At 39.7% G+C, this 27,865-nt stretch overlaps 1 long non-coding RNA gene across 2 annotated transcripts in view; it reads left to right on the top strand.

Moving 5' to 3' along the window:
- Positions 1 to 27,865, top strand: part of LOC138759836 (uncharacterized) — a 54,166-nt gene continuing 26,301 nt past the window's right edge. Inside the window, exon 1 of one of the 2 annotated variants that reach the window (XR_011355134.1) lies at positions 1 to 194. This is a non-coding gene — a long non-coding RNA (uncharacterized lncRNA). Of the gene's footprint in view, positions 195 to 22,753; positions 22,833 to 27,865 lie in introns of those variants that run through there. The other variant, XR_011355135.1, reaches the window with a different exon arrangement.

Here is a 27,865-nt window from a genome sequence, read left to right as displayed (position 1 = left end):
ATTGTTTGTGGGCGAGAATAATTACTTTGGTTTTAAATAGCCTTTTAGTGACTTGATTAGTAAGCGAATTCCCTTTAAAAATCACTTTCTGACGCATAAGGCACAGTAAAAATAATTGATGCCCAAGGACCCACTAATGATATTAGAAAGCGACATAGAAGTTCTTTCCCCCCAGACCAGAGTAACTTCCTAAGGTGAGATGTTGGTTATTTTGATTTAAGGGGCAAAATTTCGTTGCATCGAGCAGGAATAACGAAATGATCACCGTGCACAGAAAGGATTTGAAAACGTACACCAAAGAACGGTTCAAGCAAAATTATGGCTCATGGAAAATAAACATGGTTATTAAACACATGGTTGTGATGGCACACGCCCAGGGATGGGGGGATGAAAGGTTTAAAGCAAAGGTTCAGACTGTTCCCCCCACCCCAACCCATCCACTGAGGTTGATTTGTTGCTCTGCAATGACAGGAGCCACCAGGTCATTCCAGAGCAATTGGTCTGACCTGGTTTGGATTTGGTCAATGTTTATCCCAGGTGAAGTCGTTTGAGAGGGTGGGATGGAACGGGAAGGGATGGGTTGTGCGCTCTTGCACCGGGTGGATGGGAATCAAACTGTCGTTCCGAAAACAACGTTAGCACTTCCTTCGCTGACCTCTCACTTTATAAAGCAAGACCCGTCCGGGTCTGCGGTGGAATTATTTTACCAAATGATGAATGTCCACGGCGAAATTACCATTTACAGCTAAATGTTTCAGCAAATCGCTGATGGGTTGCCTTTCCCCTTTTGGGAAGCTATAAAAAGGAACTCTGATGGTTGGCTCTAAGTTTTCACAATCACCGCTGGTTTCGAAACTGGCCGTCTTTAGCAAGGAACATCTGGGGAATGGGCCATATGTTTAAGCTTTGTCTTGTCCTTCAAAGTTCGGATGCCCTTGAAGTGATTTGTCAGTGGGGCTAAAGTGACAGAAAGAATATGTGTTGCAGCGGGCTGGGTGGAGAGAAAGTGTACTCGTGGCTGCCTCTGCAGCCAGCCAGTGAACTGATTAGGGTGTAATTAAAGCCTTAAAGCTTTCAGATGATCCACCTGGTTATTTGCTTAAGTCACCAGCTAATCAGCCAAATGAGCTGTTGCAGCGTGCACATCGGGCCAAGAGCTATACTGATTAATGAAGTTTATTGGGAGCTGTTAACGGCATTAACTGGAGAAAATCTATGTAATTCGTCATATTTAGTGTGGGAAATTAAATCTGTGCATGCCAATGAGAACTGGCAACACGCGTGCACGCACAAACACACACCTCTTTAAGGGGAAGAAGCTGGAAGTAGCAGTATGCGCACGGGGTACACGGAGCCCATCCTGTTCTGCAGTTCGTGATTCATGTGGGAGTGAATTCCTGGACAGTCCAAATGATGGAAGTGTTTTTAAAAAAAAAAACAGCGCTTGGCGGAGTGAGGCTCCTGGCAAAATAGTCTTAACATTAGAATTTTTATGGAATGAAATTACTTGTGGACTTGGCTAAGTTAGTTCGATTTGAAACGCCCTGATTTGGTTCTGCCTCGGAACAAGACGTGGGGATGAGGTGGGATGGGGGGGAGGACCACAAAAATCCTTGGAGAAAAGTATAGTTTATTCATCGAGACGGATAAAGGTTGGATGCAACCAACGCTTTCTGTAATTTGATTTCTTTCCCCCGCCCCACATTCGAGGTTGCAATGCAATATTGTTTTTGCGCCGTCGTCATATTCATTAACCCCTTTGCTCTTCATTGAACCAGTATCCTACCCATTATTGAAATGTGCACCAGCCAAGTCCTTGGAAATGCGCAGATAGTACTGGCCAGGACATGAGTGGGCGCTTCACCACTTCAGGCTCCTGCGATGCCTGGTTACACACTCTGATCACTTTTTTAATTAATGTTTTCAATAATCTGTGAGCAACTGATTTTAAATAGATAAAGTCTTCCTGTACAAAAAAAAACACCAAACGTGGGCTATTTTCCATTGGTTCTCTGCATAAGAAAGCCTGAGGTTGGACAAACTATCCACAGAATGCAAATATGTGTATCAGAGAAGTGTGAGACTGAACAGACATTGGTCAACAATGCACTGGAACTTTTTGAAATGAATGTAAACAGTTAATTGATGCATTACAACAAAATGAACAGACACGAACTGTGAAAGATTCCGTGAATGATACTGGTAGGCATCCTTCTGTCTCGGAAGACCATAGTCAGTGGGTTTTAGAGCAGTACCTAGAATGGCTCATGGTGTTACAGGATCTGCCACACTTGCTGCAGATGAAGTCTGAATGATGGATTGTGGTCGCCTGGCTCTGTTGCTCTGCTTCCTCTATGTGTCCTCTAGCTGGCATAGCCACTTTTCCTCACCACTCTTCACGCCCTTTCTGACAGCGCTTCTCCAGTGGCCACGGTCAGCAGCAAGGGACTCCCAGTTGAGCACATCGACGTGAGCTAGTTTCAGATCACGCAAGCATATTTGAACTGCAGCTGCGGCTGGCCAGTGGGTCAAGATCTTTCAGCCAGACAACCAACCGTACAGGTCTTTTGGGATGTGACCATCCTCCACATAGCCCATGCCTAAGCCACTGAAGTCCTCTCCGACACAGCAGGAGATGCAAGCTGAGAGAACTGGCTTTATCCCGAACCTTGGTGTTGGTGAATCTGTCCTGCCAGGATGTGTCGAGGGCATTGGTGATGGAAGCTCTCAAACTGGTTCTCCTGCTTGGCGTATGTTGCCCATGATTTGCTGCCATAAAACAGGGTAGTGAGGATATGCTGATACACCTTGAGCTTAGTGTTCACTGTGAGGTGTTTGTTGCCCCACACTCTTACTTAGTTTGAACATCACAGTGGCAGACTCAGCGATGTGCTTGTCGATCTCGGGATCAAGTGAGAGGTTGTTGGTGATGGTGGATCCCAGGTACGTGAAGCTGTCAGTGACATCAAGTTCTTCATCTCCAATGCAGATTGTTGGTGGGGTTGCAACATCTTGCCCCATCACATTGGTCTTTTTGATGCTGATCAACAGCCTGAAGTCCTGGCAGGCCTTGGCGAAGTTGTCGGTCAGCCTCTGAGGCTGCCCTATGTGGGAGGTCAGTATTCCATCATCAGCGAACAGTAACTCTCTGAAGAGAACTGGCCAAGCCTTCCTCTTCACTTTTACACAGGCAAGGTTAAAGAACTTTCCGTGACTTCTTGTGCGCAGATGTAGTTCATCTTCGGAATCCTGAAATGCATGTGACAACAGCAAGGAGAAGAAGATGCCAAAGAGTGTTGGCCCTAGGATCCAGTCCTGCTTCACTCCACTTAGAATCTTAATGGTTCAGAGGTGGATCCATTGAAGCTGATTGTGCCTTTCATGTTGTCGTGAAAAGAAGTGATAACGCTGAAGAGCTTTGGCGGGTATCCGATCTTCCCAAGCAGCTGGAACAGACCACGCCTGCTCATAAGGTCAAAAGCCTGTTGAGGTCTATGAAGGAGGTGTAAAGGGACATCTCCTGTTCCCGGCATTTCTCCTGGAGTTGGCGGACTACGAAGATCATGTTAACTGTTGATCTCTTTACCCTGAAGCCACACTGAGATTCGGGGTGGATGCGATCAGCGAGAGTTTGCAGTCGGGTTAGGACCACTCAGGCAAAGACCTTTCCCAAGGTGCTTAAGAGTGAGATGTTGCAGTCACTATGATTGCCTTGTTTTTGTTCTGGGAACAATCTTGGCATCATGCATATCTTGAGGTACCTTGGCCTCTCTCCAGCACAGATGAAGAAGCTCATGGAGTGACTCAAACAACAATGGCTTCCCACACTTAATACTGCTTGTTCTCAAATGAATGTTTTAATTGAAAGATGGCAAGTGTTGTAAATAAATCCTGTTTTACAAAACATTTGATGATTGCAATATGGTTCTGATCCAATCAACATGCACAAGAATATTTTGAATTTCAGGTTTATTGTCAGAATTCATGCATGACATTATGTACAACCCTGAGATTTTTTTTCCTGTAGGCGAGGCAGAATTATTGGAAGTGTAAAAAAAATAAACTGTACACAACGTAAACATGTTAAAAAAAACCCCAAAGAACTTAAAAATGTAAACAAAGCATGTAATACAAAGAGAATAAAAATGAAAATCAATGAAGTGCACAAGTAAGAGACCTAAAATGAGTCTCTGATTGACTTTGTCATTGAGGAGTCTGATGGTGGAGGGGTAACAACTGTTCTGGGATCTGATGGTGTGGGTCTTGTGGCACCTATACCTCTTTCCTGATGGCAGCAGTGAGAATGGAGCATGTGCAGGGAGGTGTGGGTCTTTGATAATTGCTGCTGCTCTCCAAGGGCAGCATTCCCTGTAGATTTACTCAATAGTGGGGAGGGTTTTGTCTGTGATTTCCCTCAGGCTGTGTGGACCACATTTTGGAGGGATTTATGCTCAGGGGTATTGGTGTCCCCATACCAGACCATGATGCAGCCGGTCAGCACACTTTCCACCACACCTATGTAGAAATTTGCCAGGGTTTCTGGTGTCATATCAAACCTCTGCAAACTCCTGAGGATGCAGAGGGACTGACGTGCTTTCTTCATAATGCCATTGGTGTATTGGTCCAGGAACAATCCTCTGAGATAGTGACTCCCAAGAACCTAAATTTGCTCACTCTCTCCACCCCTGATCCATTAATGATCACTGGATTGTCTACTTCTGGCTTTCCTGAAGTCAACAATCAGCTCCTTAGTTTTGGTGTCATTCAGTGCAAGGTTGTTGTTGAGCCAGGATTTCAATCTCCATTCTGTAGGTTGACTCACCCCCTTCCTCTATACAACCCACTCCTGTGGTGTCATCAGCAAATTGTCCTACCGAGCCACTCAGTCGTAGGTGTAAAGTGAGTAGAGCAGGGGGCTCTAGTACTGATTGTGGAGAAGTTCTTACCATTCTTTGTTGATTGTGGTCTGGAGGTGAAGAAATCCATGATCAGTGAGGAGTTAACTCCCAGGTCTTGGAGTTTGCTGATCAGTTTTGAGGGGATAATGGTGTTAAATGCTAAACTGTAGTCAATAAAGAACATCCTGATGTATGCAACTTTGCTGATTGTTTCAGCAAAATTTGTTTCATAAACTACTAACATGTCCAAACAATTTACCCTAAAACAAAAGTCAGGCTGGAGGAACTCAACCGGTCTCGCAGCATCCATAGGAGGTGAAGATGTATTAGTGATGTTTCAGGCCTGAGCTCTTTATTCATTTCTCACATCCCTTCCGTTGTTCCTGGCAACTGCAAAGGCAAGAGTCCTTGACACCACTCGGCTTCACAGCCAAGTAAGTCTGCTTGATCAATGCATGAAACAAACCGTTCTCAAGAGAAAAGCAATGCTCTCGCATCCCTTCTGCTGTTGCAAAGCCCTGGCAACAACAAATTAGGCATATCTTCCCTGTTTCTGGTTCTTGGCCTCACTTTCAACTCCAGTGCAAGCAAATTCTCTCTATGAATGACAACATTTTCTTTTACACTCAAGAACACAAGATAAGGATAAAAGTAAATAAGGAGTGGAACATCTGGCCACTTGAATTTGTTCTGCCATTCAATACGATCATAGTCAATCAGGCTATAGACTTAGGTCTGCATACCTGCCTGTTCTTCATCACCTCTAATTCCCTTAGGATTTTTTTTTAAACAGAAGTATCTTTCTATGTCTTAAATATATTTAATAAGGCAGTCTCTACATCAATGGTCTGAGAATTCCACAGATTCATTGCTCTCTGGAAGAAGCAGTTGGTCCTCATCATTGTCTAAATCTATTTCGCCAAATCTTGAGGCTATATGCCCTAATACTAGTATTGGCTGTCAAATCAAACAAGTGCCTGTCACATGACCAGTACATGTGGCTTATATTTACATAACGTAGCAATTTTTTGAAACAATCTATGCTACACCTATCGTCACAGAGTTTTGATAAACTAAGTAAAATGTATAATATTATTCTAAATTGATTACTAAGTTCCTGCTTTCTTCCTCAATTTATTACACCATGGTTTAGCGGCCTAACTCTGTTTAAATAAACCTACCCTTTTCCTAACACGCACAGACACACACAGTGTTACACTGACACATTACAAATTCAAAGGTTTGTGCATTTAAAGATGACTTGAATATTTATAAATGTTTAATAGGTTTATGAAATGATAGTGGCAGAAGAGGGTTACTTAGATTTGGAAAGGAAATTCACCAAAAGGCTTAGTAAACAGAATCTACAAATATTTTTAAAAAATTATATGAATGATTTATTCTTAAAAACTAGCATGCCTAATTATCTTTAATAAAAAAAATGAAGAATCAGTGTTTGCTGTTTATTTTGCAGTAATGTAGTGAATGGAAGACAACTTTGTTCCACAATGGCTTGTTAACGTCCGAATGTCTAAATTTAAAAATCTAGCATCATATTCTAGGAGACCACTTCAAGAAGGTACATTGCACTGTCTCCACTATAATTAGAATACCTTTAAAAATTAAATAAATGGTTTGAGCATCATGTCTGAAAAGTGGGAAGCTCATAAAGACCTGATCTCTCAGAAAGGTGACAAATGGAGTGTTGCAAAGTGTGAGGGATCTTGAGGTCACTGTTATTGAGTAGAAGCAGATGACATGGGGTTAAAATTTGCATGAACAGAAATCAATTGTACCCCTGATTTAGTACTAGTGTCGTGTACAAGACTTGAGTACAGGGTGAACTGATTCAGGGCACCAAAGTATCTGTATTTCGGGAGATGTGTCAATGGACTTTTAAAGTTAAAGCACATATTTTTATTCTATGTCAGATTACAGAGGATTTTCTTTCATATGGAATTAGGACATTGCAACAGAGGAAGGAGCAGGGACATTGCTGTTCATGTTTAAAGTCATTAGATGAAAATTAAAAGGTTTAATAAGAGCATTCCCAGCAGATAAAACTTGGGTTATATCCCAAAATAATCATGCTTGCTGAGGTTGCTATGATTTAAAGAAACACATTATTTGCTGAGTGTGGCCTCTTAAGGAAAAAAAATTGAATTCAATTAATCAAACAACAAATTTCAATAACCTTTGCAGAATCTCCTTTACATCTATTCTGGTCCATACATTTTGCAGGAAGTATTTCTTGTTGCTGTGAACGTGTTCATTGTCAAGAGGAATATCGCTGTGCTATCTTTCGATTGTGTGGTTTGATTTGGACCAATATTAATAGATACTTCCTCCCATTCAGAGACAAAGTTGCAAAGATAAAATTGATTTTGTTTTGTACAACATGGCAATACTTCATTTGAATATTACATTTAATTTTGTCGGTGAATGATCGATGTGAAGTAGTTACATTTGGGTTGAGTTTTTCTTTTAAAAATAAAATTGCCCTTTTAACCATGTGCTCTGTTATTTATGATGGTCTTGAATTGCAACTGTTACAAATAAGAAACAGGAAATGTGTTTCTCAGTTAAATTACTTTTTCCCAGAGAGAATGACATTTCCTTTTTTCGCTTAAGTATGAGTACAAAAGCAATGAAGTTAAGTGGCAAGATGTGTCCATTTTAAATATAACAGCAAAATCATTTTAAAGGACACTATGGTGTTTATAGCCCAAGGTCCTGGTTTTGCGAGGTCATTAAAGAAGACAGAGAATCTAATAAATGCTGCAATTATTGCCTTAACAAACTGGTGCAAGTTATAATTCAAGTTTAATGAAAAATTAAAATGCTATAATCTTAAAATGTAAAAGATTTTGTGTAATTCTACCTATAACATGGCTTATTAATTTTCAGAGCCTTTTAATCGAGCTGAGGATAGAAAATAAAATTTACAAAATAGATTATTATTGGTTTAAAGGGCATGTCCTGTTCAAGGTTGGGTTTTAGGCAGCTTATTATACTCTCACTTATTGGAATTATCGCACAATCTGTAGTTGCTATACTATCAGATTCTTTTTTTAAAAAAAGAACCTTACTCTAATGTAGTTAATTTTCATCACAACTCTCAAGCTATCTTTGGAAGTTGTAAAAAATGTGTATTAAAATGAAAGCAACTTCATTGGAAGACGTTTTTGGTGAATGAAAAGCAACTAAGAATGTGTGATGTAATAACTGCAAAATATTTACACTATTGTGGACCAAATGTAGTCCAATGGGACCAGCTCAGAACGCTAACTCGGTCAGCATGGGTGAGTTGGGCTAATGGCCCTGTTTCCTGTTGTCTGGTACTATGACTCCATTGGGCAAAGTTAGTGGAAATTGAAAAGGACATTGAAGAGGCTGCAAACCTGAATTTAAAATAGAAAATGTTAGAATTATTCAGAAGCTCTTCTTTCCTGCAGAACATTAGAGGAGTGAAAAACAGAGATAGTTAACATCAGACCAATGATCCTTCTTAACTTCTGATAAAGGGTCTCTATAACCTTAAAAGATAACACTGTTTCTCACAAAGCAAGTACTGCCTGATTTACTGAGTATTTCCTATATTTTGTTTTTTCTTTGTTACTTTATGTTCCTCAACATTTTGTAGGTGACCACCTTTATTCATTGCTTTGATCCTCTAATGGCATTATTCTCATTTTATCATGTGAAAAATGACCCTGAAAAGCAAAAGAAATCTAAATTTGCACAATGTAAAAACTTTTTTTTAAATAGTCAATTCATTGATCCTGACAAATCATTTTTACATGTCCATCTTGACTCCAAATTCATTTCCCTTGCTTCCAACTGAGAAAGGAATCATTTCAGTTTCCATTTACATATTTTAATGTTTATACCTGGAAACAAAAGTGTAATGCTTATGCATAATTTGCGACAGCAGGATTAGTGTCGCAGTTAGTGCAATGCTATTACAGAGCCAGTGACCGGGGTTTGAATCTGGTACTGTCTGTAAGGAGTTTTTACATAGTCCCCATGTCCGCGTGGGTTTCCTCTGCATGCTCCAGTTTCCTCCCATTCTTCAAAACTTATGAGGGTTGTTGGTTGATTGGGGTACTTGGCCGGCATGGGCTCATTGGCCTGAAGCGTCTATTTCAGTTTTCTATGCCCTGATGTCTAAATTAAAAAAAAATGTGAACCTGTTTCATCCAATGCTTATTCCACAAAAAAATACCTTTACCTCCAATTTATTTGTCCCTTATATAATTAAAAAGAAACAAACCTGCATCAAATGTAATCCCACTTCAATCTCTTGTCTCCTTCATTTTTCTTTAAACAAAAACCGAATAAGCAAGGACTGAGTATTTTCACTTGCTGGAATATGATTGGACTCGTAATTTCATCTGTGTTGCACATAATGCTTGAAACTATCAATAATGTTTCACTGAAAATTGTAGTCTTTGACTTTTTTTTCTCCTTTTCCCAACTATTGTGAAACTTCCCACAGTTGGTTCATTTGCTCTCTCAAATATGTACACTGCTTTGCTTTACTTAATATGTAACCTCTTATTGTATAATTATCTTGCTGTTTTCTCAATTTTTCATAGTATTTACAGTTCAAAATTAAATACCATCTATTATTTAACTTTCAAACTCATAAGTGCCTATAGACCAGTTTAACTATCAGTTGCCTGGGAGACCCTTTCTTCCAATAAACTTGGCAGCTATAAACATTATTAAAATTAGTCAAGATCTCTAATTCACTTCAGAGTAATGACTTCTGGACAAATCTTCAGAAAAAAGTCATGTTAATTGCATTTATTGCTGTGAAACTATTAAGCTAATAACTAAACTGCACAATCTTTTATCTGGGTCATTACAGCAAGTTACAACTTTATCTTTAGATTCCATAACCCATCACTTTGTTCATCACAGATTCTATGGTAGGCTTTATTCTTTGCTTTTGTTCTTTTTTTAAAAGTTAATTGAATCATTACTTCAATGATGTGCTCCTCACCCATAATTCACACTGAGTCAGAATTAATGCATGAAATTGTTTGTCAATATAGATGTCTAAGCTGAGAAAAATGGTTAATTATCAAAATTGTAATAGGTACATATTACAACTTTCACAAAGTCCCTTACTACAGTCTACTTTCATTTTGCAGTTTTAAAGTAACTAGTCCCAAAATGCTCTGTATATTTGTTGTTGGTTCACCTAAGACTCAGTGGACATCTGTTTTCCCTCTGAACCAGAGACAAATTGAAGTTTGTCCCTCAGATGAACTCTGAAGAATCACTGTGCTGCTGTAGGATGTTGCCTTTCAGGTGAAATTTCAAAATAAAAATCCAGGAGCTCAGATGGGCAACATGATTGGCATGGATGTTGGGCTAAAGAGGGTGTTTCCGTGCCATACAGCTCTACGATTCTCAGTCTCTAATGCAAGAACCACAGACTGTTTGCTGATAAGAAATTATTGCATGGATTTGTAGAAGAGCATTAAAATTTTCATCAATTATCCTAGTTATTATTCATCACTTGGCCATTGCTTAATATCAAATTATTCAATCATTTCAGGCTCTTTCAGAAGCCCTTTTACATGCAAATTACTTGCCATATTCCCTGCATTGCAATAGAAACACTCACAACTTGAGTTATTTTATTGATGTGGACTTTTGGACATCTTGATTTGGTGAAGTGTTACATGCATTTGTTTTTCATTCACTCTTTATTATCATGATATTAATAACCATTATTTTCTGAGGAGCCTAAGGTTGTCTCAGCTACCTAAATTATTGTCTTCAAAATACAATAAATATGTTGCATTAGTTTTAGCATTGGAGCATACCTTTTTTTCTGAAAACTATAATATGGCTGAATACAAGACAGGGGTGTATCTACAGAAAATAGTGTCCGTACGAGCTCTGAAATTGTGCCCGTGTCCAAACATCTGATGCCCATCTTTGAAGCCCCTTTTCCACTGGAACCTTGTCCCTAGAATTGACGGCCAATTTACTGGTTAAGGGTCCAGTGGAAAAGCGAATCAATCGGCACTCCAGTGTCAAATCACGCTGGGGATTGATGGTCTTGACCCCCGACTCACATCCCTGGCGTCTGCTGACGTTGGCATGCTGATTAAACCAGTGAAAAAAGGACAAGTTGCATCCCGGTAGACTCTCCTATCCCCAGGGATGACTTGTGGTCAGTGTGAAAGTAGCTAGTGTCCTGGTTAAAAGTGTCCCAGTGGGAACAACAAAAATGGCTTCTTTAACCCAGACACTGTGTGGTGAATTAACTGGAGTGCCAGTGAACAAAGGGCTTTAGATAACTTTACCATAACATCAGCTCAAAAATACGCCAAGCTTACTAATCCTTTAATTAACAAATTATGGCGCTACATGAAAATTATATCTGCACCTGTCTTGCTTTCACTGATGCAAATCGGTCTGTGATGTGATCAAAGTCAGTTTTTTTCAGTTTCTTCTCTTTCTACACTCAGCAGAGCAAGATCACAGAGTCTGCCTTGACCCATGGAAGCTCTCAAATATGAAAGTATCAGTTTTAACTTGTTGAATGACCTCTCACAGCTGGGGATGGAAACTGTGATGGTTCACATTTATCTGAATAGCAATGTGAAGATTGGGGAAGACTCTTTCAACTCCATACTGCACAATAAATTAGAAAAGCTCTTCAAGTTTTCATGTTGGCTCGCTTTGATAATAACATCCAAAATGTCTTCATATTAGCTGCTGTCCATCAACATCAGAGTTGTACAATTTGTTCAAATTTTCGCACTTCTTCTTTAGGTTATTACTGTCGGCACTTCCCTGGACATTGAGAAGGAACCCAAACTTGGCATCAGTGTCGTGCAAATGAAATGAGCGAACCTTTTGACCATTTCTCTGTGAAGACAGTCGAGTGTCCTCTTCATGATTCTTTCCATTTCCTCCTTTGCTATTAACCTAGTGTCTCTCACATTCTCATCTTTTGTCTCTGACATCTTTCATCTTCAGTATTCCATTTGTGACAGAGATAGAGTCCTTTGTCAAGAAACTGACCAACTTTCATTGTCAAAATTATTTCAGAGGGCTTTCAAATCCAGGGCAGCATTGTGGAACTTCATGCTAGGGTCCTACAGCCTCTTTTGAATATGGTCAATGCGAATTAGTACTTTGTTATATATAAAATCCTAGCAAAGTCAGAAAATTGTAACTCACCATATGGTTGTACAGCTGCATTGCATCACTTGTCTCATTTTCGTTGTCTATCACGTCCTGGAGAACGTGAATTATCTGCTCAAGCTACTTGTTGACGGCCTTCACTGCTTCATCCTTGCACATTTTGCATTCCAACTTAACAACCACAAGCAGGGCATTTTTGATTTCCCTTCCCCCTCCCCACCCAGCACTGTGTTGAATGAGAGAAAAACACGTAGAGAGCTTCTATAGTTCCAAAAAACATGACCATCATTGTATCCTGCTTGGCTGCACGTGCACCCAACAAGTTGAATGAGTGATTGTCGTAATTCACAAACACTGCCAGGTTGTTTTTCTCACTTATTCTTTGATGAACACTACTTCTGCATCCAGCCATCACCAGTGTTGTCATAGCACTGTGACCGACAATCTTGTAGCTCCATTTCATCCTTCTCCAGCTGTTTCAATATGTCTTCAATTAAGTTCTCAGCATCCTTCAGGCTTACCTGGATAAAACCAAGGAAGCTCTCTCTAACATGGACTGTTTTCCTCTCAAAATCAACTTCCATGTACCAAACTAATTCTGACATCTACTCACTTTGTGCCTGATCAGGAATTGAGTCAAACATGAGACCATAGTATTTGGCTTTACGAATGCTTCTCAATAAACTCTGGTGAACAGTGTTGATGAATTTGTTCTGGACACCCAGTGAAAGATGAGACATGGATCAAGATGACTTTCCACATGAGTGAGGTGTTATTTTATGACCGGATCAAAGATGGCCAGGAAATTTCCCACATTGGAGTAATTGTCTAGCTGAAATAACTCCCTGTGACCTCATAAAGCCAGGTTCTGATTCGCAAGGAATTTTATGCAGCGAAGATATCTCGTCAAGATATCACTCCACTTTTGCTTTTCCTTCTCAATTTCTGTCTGAAATACTGCATCAATAACTTCTCTGTTTCTGCCTACATTTCTTTCCACTGTGTGAAACACTCCTGACAGATCATACATCTAAAGAAAATTCTTTTTTCACTATCCAAGGATGGCTTGTCTGACCTGACTTTAATAGAAACTGCTCAGTGGCATCCCCCTTCAGGTGACACCCAGGGCACATGCCATACCTTAGATATGCCACTGATACAAGAATCATTTCAAGAACAGTTTTAATTTAAAGATCTAACAGTAATAGATTCTTCTGGCCCATGAGCTCATGGTTGGGCTTATACCCAACACTCTTCCCAAACCCCCCCAACCTGTGTGATAAATGTTGACTGGGCCCCTTCGAACTAATAAGATTACATTGAGCCCAGGACTACAAGTGAGAATTAGAATACATCTCATGAGGAATTATAATTATAAAAGGGAAAATATTTAATAATAATGAGGGCACATAGTCCTTAAAGCGTTCAGGTGATCTTCTTTCTCTTTTGCTCTTTTGGACCACCTCAGCGTGATTTGCTGTGCTGGGCTTTGCTAGGGACCTATAGATAGTCAGGTCGGCGGCAACTGCCCACCTTTGCTGACCTTCAGTGGCGACTGCCTGTCTTCGCTGCCCTTCTGGCTGCGTGTCTCAGTTACTGGACCCCTCTCTTGGCCTGAGGGGTGGGATAGTCGGGGAAAGTCTGGTTCCACCTTCTCCAGTTCATGAGGCAGTTCATGGACCTCAGTGTCAGACAATGCTCATAATTGGTCAATGTGTTGCTTCCACAATCTGACCCCCACTAGAATGGAGTATGAGCAGGGGCTCAGTTTTTGGAAGATTACTCCTACCACCCATGGGTCTTTATATTGTCTATAATCTTGTACTAGAACTCTCTCTCCCATATCCAATGTTCTAGATGAGATGCGTGGCGATGCTGTTTTTTTTGCAATCCGAGACCCAGATCTGGATGAACTGTGGACAACCTGGTCCGCAAGTTGCTGCCAAACATTAGTTCTGCTGGGGTATGTTTTGTGGTAGAACGCTGTGTGTTTCTGTATCCCAATAGGAAATCTGCAATTTTGTGTGTCCAGGAGGTATTTAAAAGTTTCATGGTTTTCATTGTTATTTTGAATGTTTGTACAAAACGTTCTGCCTCCCCAATATTACTTGGGTGATAGGGTGCGAACAAAATATGTCTGCTATTATTGTCACGCATACATTTTTTTAATGTTCCGATGTAAATTGAGGCCCATTGTCCGTAACTTATTTATGAGGCAATCAGTAAGTAGCAAAGATAGCTCGTAGAGAGTCAATCGTGGGATCTGCTTTGGTATTTTTCAGCTGTTAAACTACTGGCCATTTGGAATGTGTGTCCACAGGTATTAGGAAAGTCTCACCCATGAGTGGTCCAGTGAAGTCTACATGAATGCGATGCCAGGGTTTGGATGGCCATTTCCATGGGTTAGCTTCAGCTTGCACCATTTTTGGCTACATTGACTGACATACCATGCATTCTCTTACTTTTGTTTCAATGTCTCTGTCTCAGGAGGGCCACCAGACATGCATCCGGGCCAGTGTCTTCATTTGTACCATTCCTGGATGGTCGTGGTGTAGTTCTGATAATATGGTAGTTTGCCATTTGGCTAGAATAATTGTACGGACACCCCATAGTAAACATCCTTCTTTGACTGATAGTTCATGGTGGTGTGTGTGGTAAGGTTTTAGATCTTCTGGAATGACATCAGATTCAGGCCACCCATTAAGGATGAAGTATAGGATCTTGCTTAATGTTGTCTCTTTTTGGGTTTCCTTTGCAATCATCTGGGCTGTAATGGGCAGTTGTTGAAGATGTTCTTGGTTGACGGCTGCTGCTTCTGCTGTTCATTTAATAATTTCTTCTCATTGTTCTGTCTCGGGTAGCGGCATGCGTGATAAGGCATCTGCATGGCTGTTAAGTATTCCTGGTTTATGTTTTATTTCATAGTTATACATCGCTAGTAGCGTGGCCCATCTTTGAACTCTGGCCACAGCTAATACTGGTATACCTTTGTGTGGCCCCAGGATTAAACTAAGAGGCTTTTTGTCTGTGATCAGGGTGAATTTTCTTCCTTAAAGATATTGGTGGAATTGTTTTACACCAAAAAGTATTGCCAATCCTTCTTTTTCTAGTTGGGTGTAATTGTGTTCGCTTGTAGTTATTGTTTGTGAAGCATACGCTACTGATTGCTCACCTTTTTCTGTGATTGTACCATTCCTTGTTCCACTGGTGAAACATCCTTGGCCAGTGTAACTTCCTTACTAGGTTCATAGTGGATCAGCATTATTTGTTGACGTTAGTATTTCCTTTAGTTGATTGACTGTGCTTTTCAGTTTCTGTGTTCTAATACCATGTTTGATCTTTCTTGAGTAATTGGTTCAGTGGGCTGCATAGTGGAGGAATATTAGGGATATGTTCTCGGTAGTGATTAACAAGTCCTAGGAAGGACTGTAATTCTGATTTGTTGGTTGGGTTTGGGGCCTTGCAAACAGCTTCTGTTCCTGCTGGATTCATTCACACCCCCCTCGTTGTTGATTGTAAATCCAAGGTATGTTACTGAGGGGCGCATGAAGACACATTTGTCCTTTCATAATTGTATATTAGCCTGTTGTAGTCTGGTTAAAAAAGGTTTTCTAAATGTTCACTGTTGTTTCAGCCTGTGATGATAATATCATCTAGGTAACAACCAAGAGAGAGTCCATGTAGTAATTTGTCCATCGTTGCTTAAAAAATCGCAGGTGCTGTGTAATTCCATAAGGCATGGGTGTATAGGTGAATAGTCCCAGGTGGGTATTGATTGTCACATATTCCCTTGCTTTTTTTTGTCCAATTCTATCTGTCGATATGCTTGTGACAAATCTAGTTTTGTGAATTTTTGCCCTCCGTTTAGTGCTTGGAAGAAAGTTTTTTTTCTATTTGCTGGTTGTATTTCCCACAATGGAGGCATTGTTGACAGGAAGACCTCCTGACCAGTAGGTCTGGTTGACCTAAATCCAAGTTTTTAATCTGCCATTTCAGAGCTGCAGGCTGCCCTGTATACAATCTGTAATATAGCATATTCATCCATTGCTAATATTTTTTTCCATTGCTTGGCGATTTGTCAGCCCCATCACTAATCTGTCTCGCGGTGCCTGATATATAAACTGCTCAAAATGACAGTGCTCCGCCAGTTTGCGCAACGATGCCAGGTATTCACTTACTGTTTCTCCTGGTGCTTGTCTCCTTTCATAGAATCGTTGCCTTTCTGCTATATCTGGTGGTTTGGGACTTGAATGGTTCCTTAGAGCTGTGCATAATTCATTGAATGTCTTCGTCCCTGGATTCTCCATGGACAGCAAGGTCTTAAGGAGTCAAATATTTTGCTGCCCATTATACTGAGGAAGAGGGCATGTTTGCGGTTTACTGAACCTTGCACAATATTGTGGGCTAAGCAGTAGTAGTTATCCCAACTTTCTTCTACTTCGTTGAATTCCCCAAACTTTCCCTTCGCCATCTTGGCACACTTTCATCTTGATCTTTTGGTGGAAATTTGTTGGGGTTGTTAGATAGTCATTTTATACCTTCTGTTGTTTTCCTTCTCATGGTTAGTGCATGGAGTATATGTAGGGTTCGTTTCATTCCTCGTCGCCACTGTTGTGTCTGCCCTCACACAGTTAAGACTTGAAGATGTGATGCTTTCTCATCCTTTACTTCTGTTAGACTTGCATGGCTACTGACACACAGGATTATATATATATGGAAGGGTGACATGATGTCCAGCAGAGGTTGGGCTTATACCCAACAAACCCCATGTGTCTTTGGAATGTGAAAGGAAAATGAAGCATCTGGAGGAATCCCACGTAGTCATAGGCAGAACACACAAACTCAGGCAGTGTTGGAATCGAACCCAGGTCACTGGTGCTGTAATAGCATTGTACAAACCACTGCACTAACTGTGCCGACCTTAACAGTTTAACAGTTTTATTGAACTATTAAATACAATATGGTTAGTGAATATAATAAAGTCTAATAGAAATGGCCTGCATTATAACCACAGTTTAGAAAATACCAAGCCCACCCTGGCATGAAAAGTCCTATATTAATACAATTTCTTTCTAATCTAATATATTTGGAGAGTGCGGTTATAATACACAATAGATGGATACATTAATTAATATATTGGGAAGTTTCTTCTTTGGCTTGGCTTCGCGGACGAAGATTTATGGAGGGGGTAAATAGTATTGCCATGCTATTCCACAAATTTCATACTGCAACTTCAGTTTTCTGTTCAAACTTGGACATTGGAAGATGATGCAGAAATCTGTTTCATCTAATCACTAATATATAACACCATATGGCACTATTGGTGTAGCTCGACCAACATGGTTGACCTACCATTTGCCACTTTCCTGCACTAACCCATTTCCTTTGATTCCCCTAAAATCCAGAAATATATCATCCTCTCTACCTTTCTGAATAAACATAATGATTGAGCCTCATAAACTGTCCAAGTTAAAGAATTCCTAAGATTTACCATTCTTTGAGGAAATGCCTCCTTTCATCAGTCCTAAATGCCCCACCTTTATTCAGAGACTGCTCAGCCAATAGACAAACACACCTTTTCAAACCTATAATTATTCTTTTAGTGGGAGAAAGTGCAATTAATTAATTATAAAATACTATTATTGAAATCCATGCAAATGTGAAGGTAAACTAACACTACATCATGTAAAAGCAGTAAGCACTGAAAATGGTTTTCAACTGAGGCAGTATTTATGAATAGCAAAAAATCATAGACCTGAAATTTTATCTCTCTCTCTCTCTCTCTCTCTCTCTCTCTCTCAGTATTGTGGGGTGTTTCTAATTTTTTTCCAGTTTATTTCTTATCAAATGCATCCACCATATTTTGCTACCATTTCAGTATAAATTTTAGTTATTTTCTACCCTACTTCTATGATATTTAAATAGTAACCCCAGCTCTTCTCCCTTTATCTGCTCTGCAGATATTTCTAGTGTAGAAACCAGAATAAAGCTTAGTTTTAGGGAAGTCATAAATATGACAATATAGAGAGCCATGATTAGCTGCGAAAATATACCTGTTTCAATCATTCCTCTGATAACTATATATTTGCTTTTCATTCAAATTATTTTAATGACTGTTCTTCTTGTATCTACTGCATTTATAATATATTTTCTTCTAGGCTATAGTATGTTTTATTTTCCTTACCCTTTACTTTGTTCTTTGTTTTTCATCGATTAATTCTGATTATTAATACTAGCACCATACTTGTGTGTGGTACATAAATGCATTTACAGACCTTCCATCACATTCAAGGAAAATAATTAATTTTTGAAATATCTGCATCTCAAGTTACCATTGCTGCTTCCTTAGTTCTGTCCTCCATTCTTTAAAATTGTTCCTAAATTAATCCTTTCCACAATATCAACCCTAATGATATTATAATTGCTGACGTACAATTTTCACCAGCCACAAATTTGCCTCCATCTCAGGCACACTCCAAAATACTAAATGGAGTATATCATCTTCTCTCGTACCTCTTTTTAACCTGCTGCTACCAAGAAGCAGTCTTGTATTAACTCAATAAATTTGCCTCCTCCTTTTGAAGAATTCCCAATTCATCCTGCTTTAATTTTGAGTAATTAAAATAACACCGAATTAAATCCTTCCTTTCTTTGATGCAGCCTTTATTTACTTGGATAATTCAACATGGTTTTCTCTTTCCCCCCCACTCCCCCCCCCCCCCCAACCCTTTTGCCTTGGTGGACTCCAGCAATTCCCAATTATTAATTTGTTTCCTTTGCTGTTGCAGTTTTCCACTTAAATTGACTCAGACCTCCCCTCATCTGAGGTTAAATCAACTATTTCAATAACTGTCAGATCCTCCCTGACCGACTAAACTTCCCCTCACCCACTCTGTTTTCCTCTTCATTCCATATATTTTAAACCCTGCTCAATGAAACTCATTTTAAGATAACATTGCTGTCAAAGGGCTTACATTGGTTGATTATATTGCTACAAAGTGCAATAAGACATTTGGTAATTCTCTACAGATGTGCTGCATTTACATTGCTGACATTCTCTGGTATGTCAAACAGCCTGAGGTTGTTATTTGAAACAATTTATATGCAATGATGTATATCAATGCTGTATAATTCTGATTGGGATTTAAATTTGTATAATGTCGATCATGAACAGAAATTCATCTTCAGCTTTTTCAAATAGCTTATGAATCCTGTAACAAAGTTGGATCATTGAGTTTACAAGATATTTGGCCAATAATCAGTGTTTTTTAAAATAAAATAATACTGTGTGTCTAATTCATTTACTTTTTTATGTTGATTATTTAGAAAAGCACGTGAAAAGTTAACACTAGAATAACTAAATCCTGCTTTGTTCTGAGCTAACAAATAAAAATGCTCATTGTGTTTTACCAAGAAATAGTTAATATATATGTAATGAACAATCTATTGTTTCCACAGGGCTGATAGAGAAAAGGGATAGTGCATTACTGTGCTGCACACATTTAAAGCAATAGAAAACAATGAAAGAGAATGGAGAATTAACTTGGCTATAAATTACATCAGCATCTATTCACCGTAAATCAAAAATGGTGATTTAATAATATACAAATCTGTTTTTTTCATCAATGTGTTATTTAACAAATGTGTGTTCTCATTTTAATTAGGGGATCCAAGAAATAGTTACTGAGCTTTGAACAATACAAGATTTTATTTTATATTTATTTGTATTTTCCATTCCCTTTTAGCTTCTCGTGGGGCTTTGTGTACAATGAAGGGACAATATTTCAATTTATGTGCCTTTGACATTGTCCAGTAATTTTGATATCACTTTTCTTATGCCATTGCAAAGAAAACTTGTACCAGCACTATTGGAACAGTCACTGAGACCTGTGAATTGGTGGAACCTTTTCCATTTCTTGACGTGAACAAATTGACCTGGGTCCACTTGCAATACAAAATTTGGCTTGTTAGAGAGAGACAAGAAAATGGACTCCCTCATTAATTTGCTATTATACTAAACTACCATCTGCTCCTCTCAGCTCGGGGATGGCACCATTCTGACCTCCTTTGGATCTTCTGATAGTCAACCCAATGGGATTTCTTGAGTAACCTTAACCATCCACTTGCTTGATATGTTATTCTTGGAGCCTGACCCTATGGAGTACCTTAATTAGTGGTCAAAACCAAAACTTGATTCCATGTCATCCAAAGTTCTGCAAAAATCAACTGCAGTAAAATTAACAATTAGCATTCTGTTTCAAAAAATATTTCACCCCTAAATAATGTTCACTTCTATTTATTGACTCTAGCTTTATTAAATGATAAATTGTTTTTCTCAACAATTGTCGACTATTGTTTGTCTGCTGGTGGCAGTGTCATAAGGTTACCTTATTTCCCATGCTTTCTTTTTCTCTTGTGCTTTGGAAAATGTGCTGTGCGTTGGTGCTGAATGTCATTAAAGTAATACAATTTCCAGCCATGTAATATTTGTCATTATCCCTTCAAGTAAACCATGTTTTGTGCTCCAATCATAGTAATTACTTTGTACAATTCATTTACTGTTTACAAAATCCTAAAGCTTCTACGTGATTCCACAAAGTAATTGTTATTAGATTACAAATTTTTCAACCATATCAGAAGCTAAATGACAGATTTATGACAAAGAATTTTACTCACCAAAAGGAATAATGAAACTCAACTTGAATCAAAACACGATTGAGCAGGTTTGTGGTTTTAAACAAAACCATCAAATACTTGAACTAAATATTTGCCTTTTCTTTCCCTTCATTAAATTACAACTTCTCATTTGTGCTGTGAATGCTAATTTTCTAAAACATTACAAGGTATGGACAACTTAAGCTTTGATTGCATAAGATCTCAGTCCTGTTTACGAATCATAATAAATTAAGGATGCCTGTCGATCCTTCATGGAACAAAACAATTTTAAGCAATTTGGTGAGGATTTGTTTTATAGCTGGCCAGGAATAACCCTGTGTGGCCATTCCCAACTCAGAGTCAGGAGAAGGGTTCAACCCTTAGACTGGCAAAGAGAGACCAATAAATAGTTCAAGTGGTCCTCGACATTACTAACTGTTGGGAATTTGCAAACGTGAAGGTATTTTGAGGACTCAGAATTTTGGAAATCAGTGGAGGTTTTCTCTGGAGGAATTCCAGCAAGTGTAAATCATTTGCTGCTTTATAATTCCATCAGTGGAGTATAAATTAGATAAATCTTAAGAATGCGGATGGATAGGCAATGAATTGGTACTGAGATAGTCCATATTTACATCGTCTTTGCCTGAACTTGATTTGTCACCAAGGTGAACAATGCATGAATGTAAACAATTTCTTTATGAAAATATATTTAACTTTGTATTAAATGATATTTTATTAACTGTTTATGGGTGTACTACAACTGATGGATAATTAACAAGATGAATTGGGCAGCAGAATTGCAATGTGCTTCTGTTCATATAAAGCAGAAGAAAGAAGTCAGGCTATTTTCTTCCCAGATCTCTTTTGCTTCTGATTATTATTAATCTGTCTGAAGGACAGGTTTTCCTGTTTCTGTCTCTACGGCTGAGCACATTGTTTGAATTCTAGAATTTGTGAATATGTGTCGAGAAAGAACATTATTCTCCAGGAGACTACAAGTCCCCTGTTGATGGATCAAAAGTGTCCTTTAGTAATACTGACAAATGTGAAGCAGAAGTTATTTTAGTTTGTTAGATATCTTTCACTTTTTTTGCGCTGTGTAGTTCCATTGCTTACATAGTAGGCCTCTATAACTCTTCAAATATGCCATTCTTCATTGGTGTGTTGGCAGGGTTTATGACTATGACTGCATTGTAGTAAAATATTACCACTTCCAATAGGTGATCATGGGTACCAAGGGTTCCTGAAGGGCAAGTGGCTACTTTCCTCTCTCTAGTTAAGGAGTATTTGAGAATGAATGTTGAGCCTCCATTGCTGCTCTGTCTAAGATCAACTACTTGGAGATCCAATGTAAAGCTTTCATTTTGTCTGGCTCAATACAGCACTACACAGTACAATTACTCATCAGTGGACCTTCTACCAGTTTTGAAGCAATTTTCTTTTAGTCTCTAGTGAATTTTTAAAGTAAACTGACAGCTGAGTATAATCCAGTCTGACATTCAGAGAAGGGCATGAAAAGTTTGTGATGTTACCAGAGGTTTACAAATAAATTGCAACAGTTAGAGGGATACTGTGTGCAGTATGATATTATAACCTTATATCCACTGAACTTTTGTTCAAGGGCACAGCTGATGTGTTCAGATTGGATTAGAAAGCTTCACTTTTTGCAACTTTTTAATAGAAATGCTGGTCATATCTCTGCAGCCTTAAAATTATGCACTGGGGTTTAATGGACAAGCACTCATGTATTTATTTGAAGTTAACTTTTGCAATTATGTAAAAAAAAAACTCTGGTAGATATTTAAGCAGAAATTATTCATCTCCACAAAGTTATGTTATTTTAAAAGCTCCTGCAAAATAATGGAAAGAACAATTTTGGACAATGTGTTCTTAATTATTCCATTGGAACAGTGGCCTTGTATTTTTATTGAGTTAGTTCTTAGGTAAAGTATCATTGGTGAGTTATTTCTCCACCTATTGCTTCTCTCTTTTGCTTCCACTTCACCAAGGTCTCCACTCGACTACCACTCTTCACATCTTTTCCCAATGTGTTTCCTTTAGTGGTTGCAGTATTCCACTTCATCAACAGCTGCATTATGGTTATTGGTAAGCTTTCTTGCAGATTTACCGATAATAATTTGGAGGAGGCAGAGTGCATCGAAAATTAGTTTGCCTCTTTGATCTAAAATTATAAGCCTTCACCTCTCTCAACTCTCATCCCAGTGTTCTGCTGAGGTGCTTAGCGGAGGGATCAATCTTCCCACCTCTGTCACTAACTGCATTCTTTTTACCTTTTTTTTTCCCTACTCACATTTCCTCAGTAAAGACAGATTCCTACAGCCCTAAAAATATTACTAATTTAAACAGCTACACTGTAGAAGCTGACGATGATTTTACGTCAATGTTCCTTTATTGCCTTGCATGCAAAAGTTGCAAAAAATTGTTTTAGTGAGTCTATTTTCCAAAGGAGGGTATTGAGAGTGTGCACTGGTGGAGGGAGAGCAGTGGAAGAGGATGGTGGGAGAGGTTGGTGGAGGAGGGTGGAAGATGATGGAGGAGGGTGGCGGCAGGTTGGTGATGGGTTAGATTTAAGGTTTGGGTTGGCGGGGAGGGGCATGGAGAGTGTTGGAGGATGGTGTTGGAGAAGATTGTTGATGGTGGGTGGTGGAGGAGGGTGAAGGGTGGTGGTGGTAGAAGGATCTCACCTTTGTCATTATCACCACTCCCTGGAAACATAGTCACCTCTTGGCTACCATGAGGTTCCAAGATTTATTGTCAACCTTTGGGAATGTCCTCCTGGGTCTTCAGCCACTTCCATTTCAAATCAATCCCTCCCCCACGTGGTATCAGACACTATCTCAGTGCAGGGAGAATGGATTCTAGCTAAGGTTAACCATATCTGTGTACAGACCACAACATTGCATTGTGGCCATACAAAAAAGGATACAATACAGTTATAGTACTCAAGTTAAAACCTGATTAAAATAATTGTGCAAACTAAAACCAGAGAAGTCAGTTAGGTAATAGGATTTGTTAATTAAAATCACCAGTTTAATTGATGTTTGGATGAAGAGATCATCATTTCAAAATTGCCTGATGACATGGAAATAAGGGGCTTGGTGAAAGATTGCAAGATCACACCAAGGGAGACGAGATGCAATAACAACTTAACCAGGATGTCTTCGAAGCACGTACAGGCACAAGATACTGGCTAGTCAGCCCTTCAAATCTGCTCTGCTGTTGAATAATATCATGACTGATCTGATAATGATGTTTAATTTCTTAACCCCCCCCACCCCGCCCCTTGTTTAGCAAGTATATATCTAACTTTGCCTTAAAAATATCCCAAAACTCTGCTTCCACCCCTCTAATATGTAGTTCCCACCCCTCTAATATGTGGTTCTTATAAATTGTCTGCCTCAACTGGGCAGAATTTTGAGCAAAAGGAGGATGTCCTTAGAGACCCAAAGTAGTGGTTGATCAAATAGATAGTTAGGAGGGATTCAGGACCTTTCTGACCCCTGTTTATCTTCCTGTCTCTTTGACTTGCAGGAGAAACCAACAAAAGCACCACACAGGCAGAGAGTATGGCTGCCTAGTGACAATACTGCATGTACAAGAAAGGGCTCTGCTTTCCATGTCCTTCTGGTGCCTACTTAAAATAATAGGTTAAAATCGTAACCCAATGTATGTCTGTTATATTAGTTTTCTGGGTGGCATGTCAAAATCCATTCAAAATCTTCACAGAGTGAAGAATAAAGAGCGGCCTCCCTCTAATTGGGCAGTGAGTGATGTGGTGTTACCCCTTCACCTTATCACAGAGGGTGTGGATAGAAGGCAGAACAGTTTTTCTTCTTGCATGGAGAGCTTAATTTCAGGGAAAATAGAAGAATATTTGAGGTGAGGAAAGGTACAAAATCTAGGGAGAGCATGAAAGGTGGCGAGATAAATTTGCAAGAAATTAATACAGAAATGAGACTGAGTGGGTTCTCCCCATCCCATAACTGTAAGATTTTTTCTATGGTATTACATTGGAATTCCAGTGTACCACTGGAAGGGCGATTGGGGGCTTACTCAAGCTCCCACCAATACCATCCCCCATTTTAGAAAGGTTTAAATGATAACACCATAAATCCTGACTCGTCAGATGAATTTTAATTAAAAGCAAGATTCTCCTGTCTTATTACTCTTTCAGTATTTCTTTGTTTTAATATCATTGACCCATAAACACATCGTTAGTTGGAACATTGTATACAAGAGCAAGAATGTTATGCACTAACTTTAAAAAAATACTATTCAGACCTCAGCTGGATTTCCGCACACAGTTCTAGTCACTCTTCTTCGGCTTGGCTTCGCGGACGAAGATTTATGGAGGGGGTAAATGTCCACGTCAGCTGCAGGCTCGTTTGTGGCTGAAAAGTCTGATGCGGGACAGGCAGACACGGTTGCAGCAGTTGCAAGGGGAAAATTGGTGGGTTGGGGTGGGGTGTTGGGTTTTTCCTCCTTTGCCTTTTGTCAGTGAGGTGGGCTCTGCGGTCTTCTTCAAAGGAGGTTGCTGCCCACCCAACTGTGAGGCGCCAAGATGCACGGTTTGAGGCGATAGCAGCCCACTGGCGGTGGTCAATGTGGCAGGCACCAAGAGATTTCTTTAGGCAGTCCTTGTACCTCTTCTTTGGTGCACCTCTGTCACGGTGGCCAGTGGAGAGCTCGCCATATAACACGATCTTGGGAAGGCGATGGTCCTCCATTCTGGAGACGTGACCCAACCAGCGCAGTTGGGTCTTCAGCAGTGTGGACTCGATGCTGTCGGCCTCTGCCATCTTGAGTACTACGACATTAGGGATGAAGGCGCTCCAGTGAATGTTGAGGATGGAGCGGAGACAACGCTGGTGGAAGCGTTATAGGAGCTGTAGGTGATGCCGGTAGAGGACCCATGATTCGGAGCCGAACAGGAGTGTGGGTATGACAACGGCTCTGTATACGCTTATCTTTGTGAGGTTTTTCAGTTGGTTGTTTTTCCAGACTCTTTTGTGTAGTCTTCCAAAGGCGCTATTTGCCTTGGCAAGTCTGTTGTCTATCTCGTTGTCGATCCTTGCATCTGATGAAATGGTGCAGCCGAGATAGGTAAACTGGTTGACTGTTTTGAGTTTTGTGTGCCCGATGGAGATGTGGGGGTGCTGGTAGTCATGGTGGGGAGCTGGCTGATGGAGGACCTCAGTTTTCTTCAGGCTGACTTCCAGGCCAAATAGAAAAGGCGTGACAGTGCTAGAGAAGATGAAGAGGAGCCCCACAAAGATTTTCCTGGGAATGAAGCGATGATGATACTCAAGACAGCCATGATGCCTGGAGTAATACAATTTGGATACCCCACACCCAGCAGGAGGTCTCCTTCAAGATGTACAGAAACAGAGGAAAATCTATGATCAGGCTTAAGGGAGAGGCCCTTCTGCTAAGATGTCCAAAATTCACTCAAGTGATCAGACGCTCCATATTAGATTTGTTTACTTTGGGATGTCCTTGCCATGGGCGATTCTCTTAAATATCTGCTTTAAACAACCCAGCTCTTTCACTATTTCGGGCAATCTTTTTTTGATTATTTTAATTTATATTTTCAAATCAACATGAAAACATGAAATTCATCACTTGCATGAAAGAAATATAATCTTATTATTCAATGTTTATTTCGAGTAAGACAAGAGGAAAAAAAAGAACAACTCCTAATAATCCACCCTCCACACTCAGGGACAAAACAAAATGCAGAATTGAAGCGAGAAAAGAAAAAGGGACAAAAAATAAAAAGGATTCATCAATCTCCTGGAAAGGGACAAATATCCCGACATTTGGAATTTCAGGTGGTTCTCAGATGCAGGGGACCAAGGGCGGGGTGGGGAGGGTTAGCTACACCTACGTGTTGAAGATATGGACTCCAAATTTTTAGAAAAACATTGTATTTTTTCCTGAGGTTGTAAGAAAAGGTACAAGGACTGCCTAAAGAAATCTCTTGGTGCCTGCCACATTGACCACCGCCAGTGGGCTGATAACGCCTCAAACCGTGCATCTTGGCACCTCACAGTTTGGCGGGCAGCAACCTCCTTTGAAGAAGACCGCAGAGCCCACCTCACTGACAAAAGGCAAAGGAGGAAAAACCCAACACCCATCCCCAACCAACCAATTTTCCCCTGCAACCACTGCAATCGTGTCTGCCTGTCCCGCATCGGACTTGTCAGCCACAAACGAGTCTGCAGCTGACGTGGACTTTTTACCCCCTCCATAAATCTTCGTCCGCGAAGCCAAGCCAAAGAAAGTAATTTTCTCCAGGGGAATACTTGCATATATTTTCACTTTCCAACACGTCAGATCTAGATGGGAATTAGATTTCCAGATAACTGCTAAACACTTCCCAGACACTACCAATGTGATCTACACAAATTCTAAATGGTGTTTCAACAGGCTCATTTTAGGTATTACATCTGCTATATTTCCTAATATAAACAATTCCGGTATCTGTATAAATCAAAACTTAGTGATTTGTTCTAGAAGATTTCCCAAATCTTTCCAGGAAGGCCTCATCTTGAAACATGAACAGATTGAATTCAAGAAGGTTCCAGATTCTTCACCGCATCTAAAACATTGATCTGATTCTAATTTGTATAATTTTTGTGGCGTAAGATATAACTGATGAAAATTAATTGTATTGCGCCAATCTATATCTTATGTTCATAGTTACTGGTCATGTTTTCCTGACATAGGTTGGACAGCTTTTTTCATCAATCAGTATACTCAAATCTGTCTCTCATCTTTGTCTAGATTTATGTAACCTTGACTCGGGGTACCCATTTGAAGTTGGAAATATGCTTTTGAAATAAATGTCTTTGTAGTTCCCTTTTGAACTAGAGTCTCCACTTCACTGCCCTGTATTAGGGTCATCATTGTGTTCAATTTGTCCCTAAATAACATCTCAGTTGAATCTAGCAGAAGATAGTATTGTTAGTTATGCCATATTTGGTTTGTAATTGATCAAATGACATTAATTGCCCCTGCTCATAACAATCCTTGATACACCTGATCCCTTTTCGGGACCAGGTGTCCAGGATTTTATTGTCCATTGTTAAAGGAATAAACCTATTTGGAGCTAGGGT

The sequence above is a fragment of the Narcine bancroftii genome, chromosome 4 (assembly GCF_036971445.1).
Source record: "Narcine bancroftii isolate sNarBan1 chromosome 4, sNarBan1.hap1, whole genome shotgun sequence".
Lineage (NCBI taxonomy): Eukaryota > Metazoa > Chordata > Chondrichthyes > Torpediniformes > Narcinidae > Narcine > Narcine bancroftii.
This window is presented reverse-complemented; position numbering and strand designations above follow the sequence as displayed.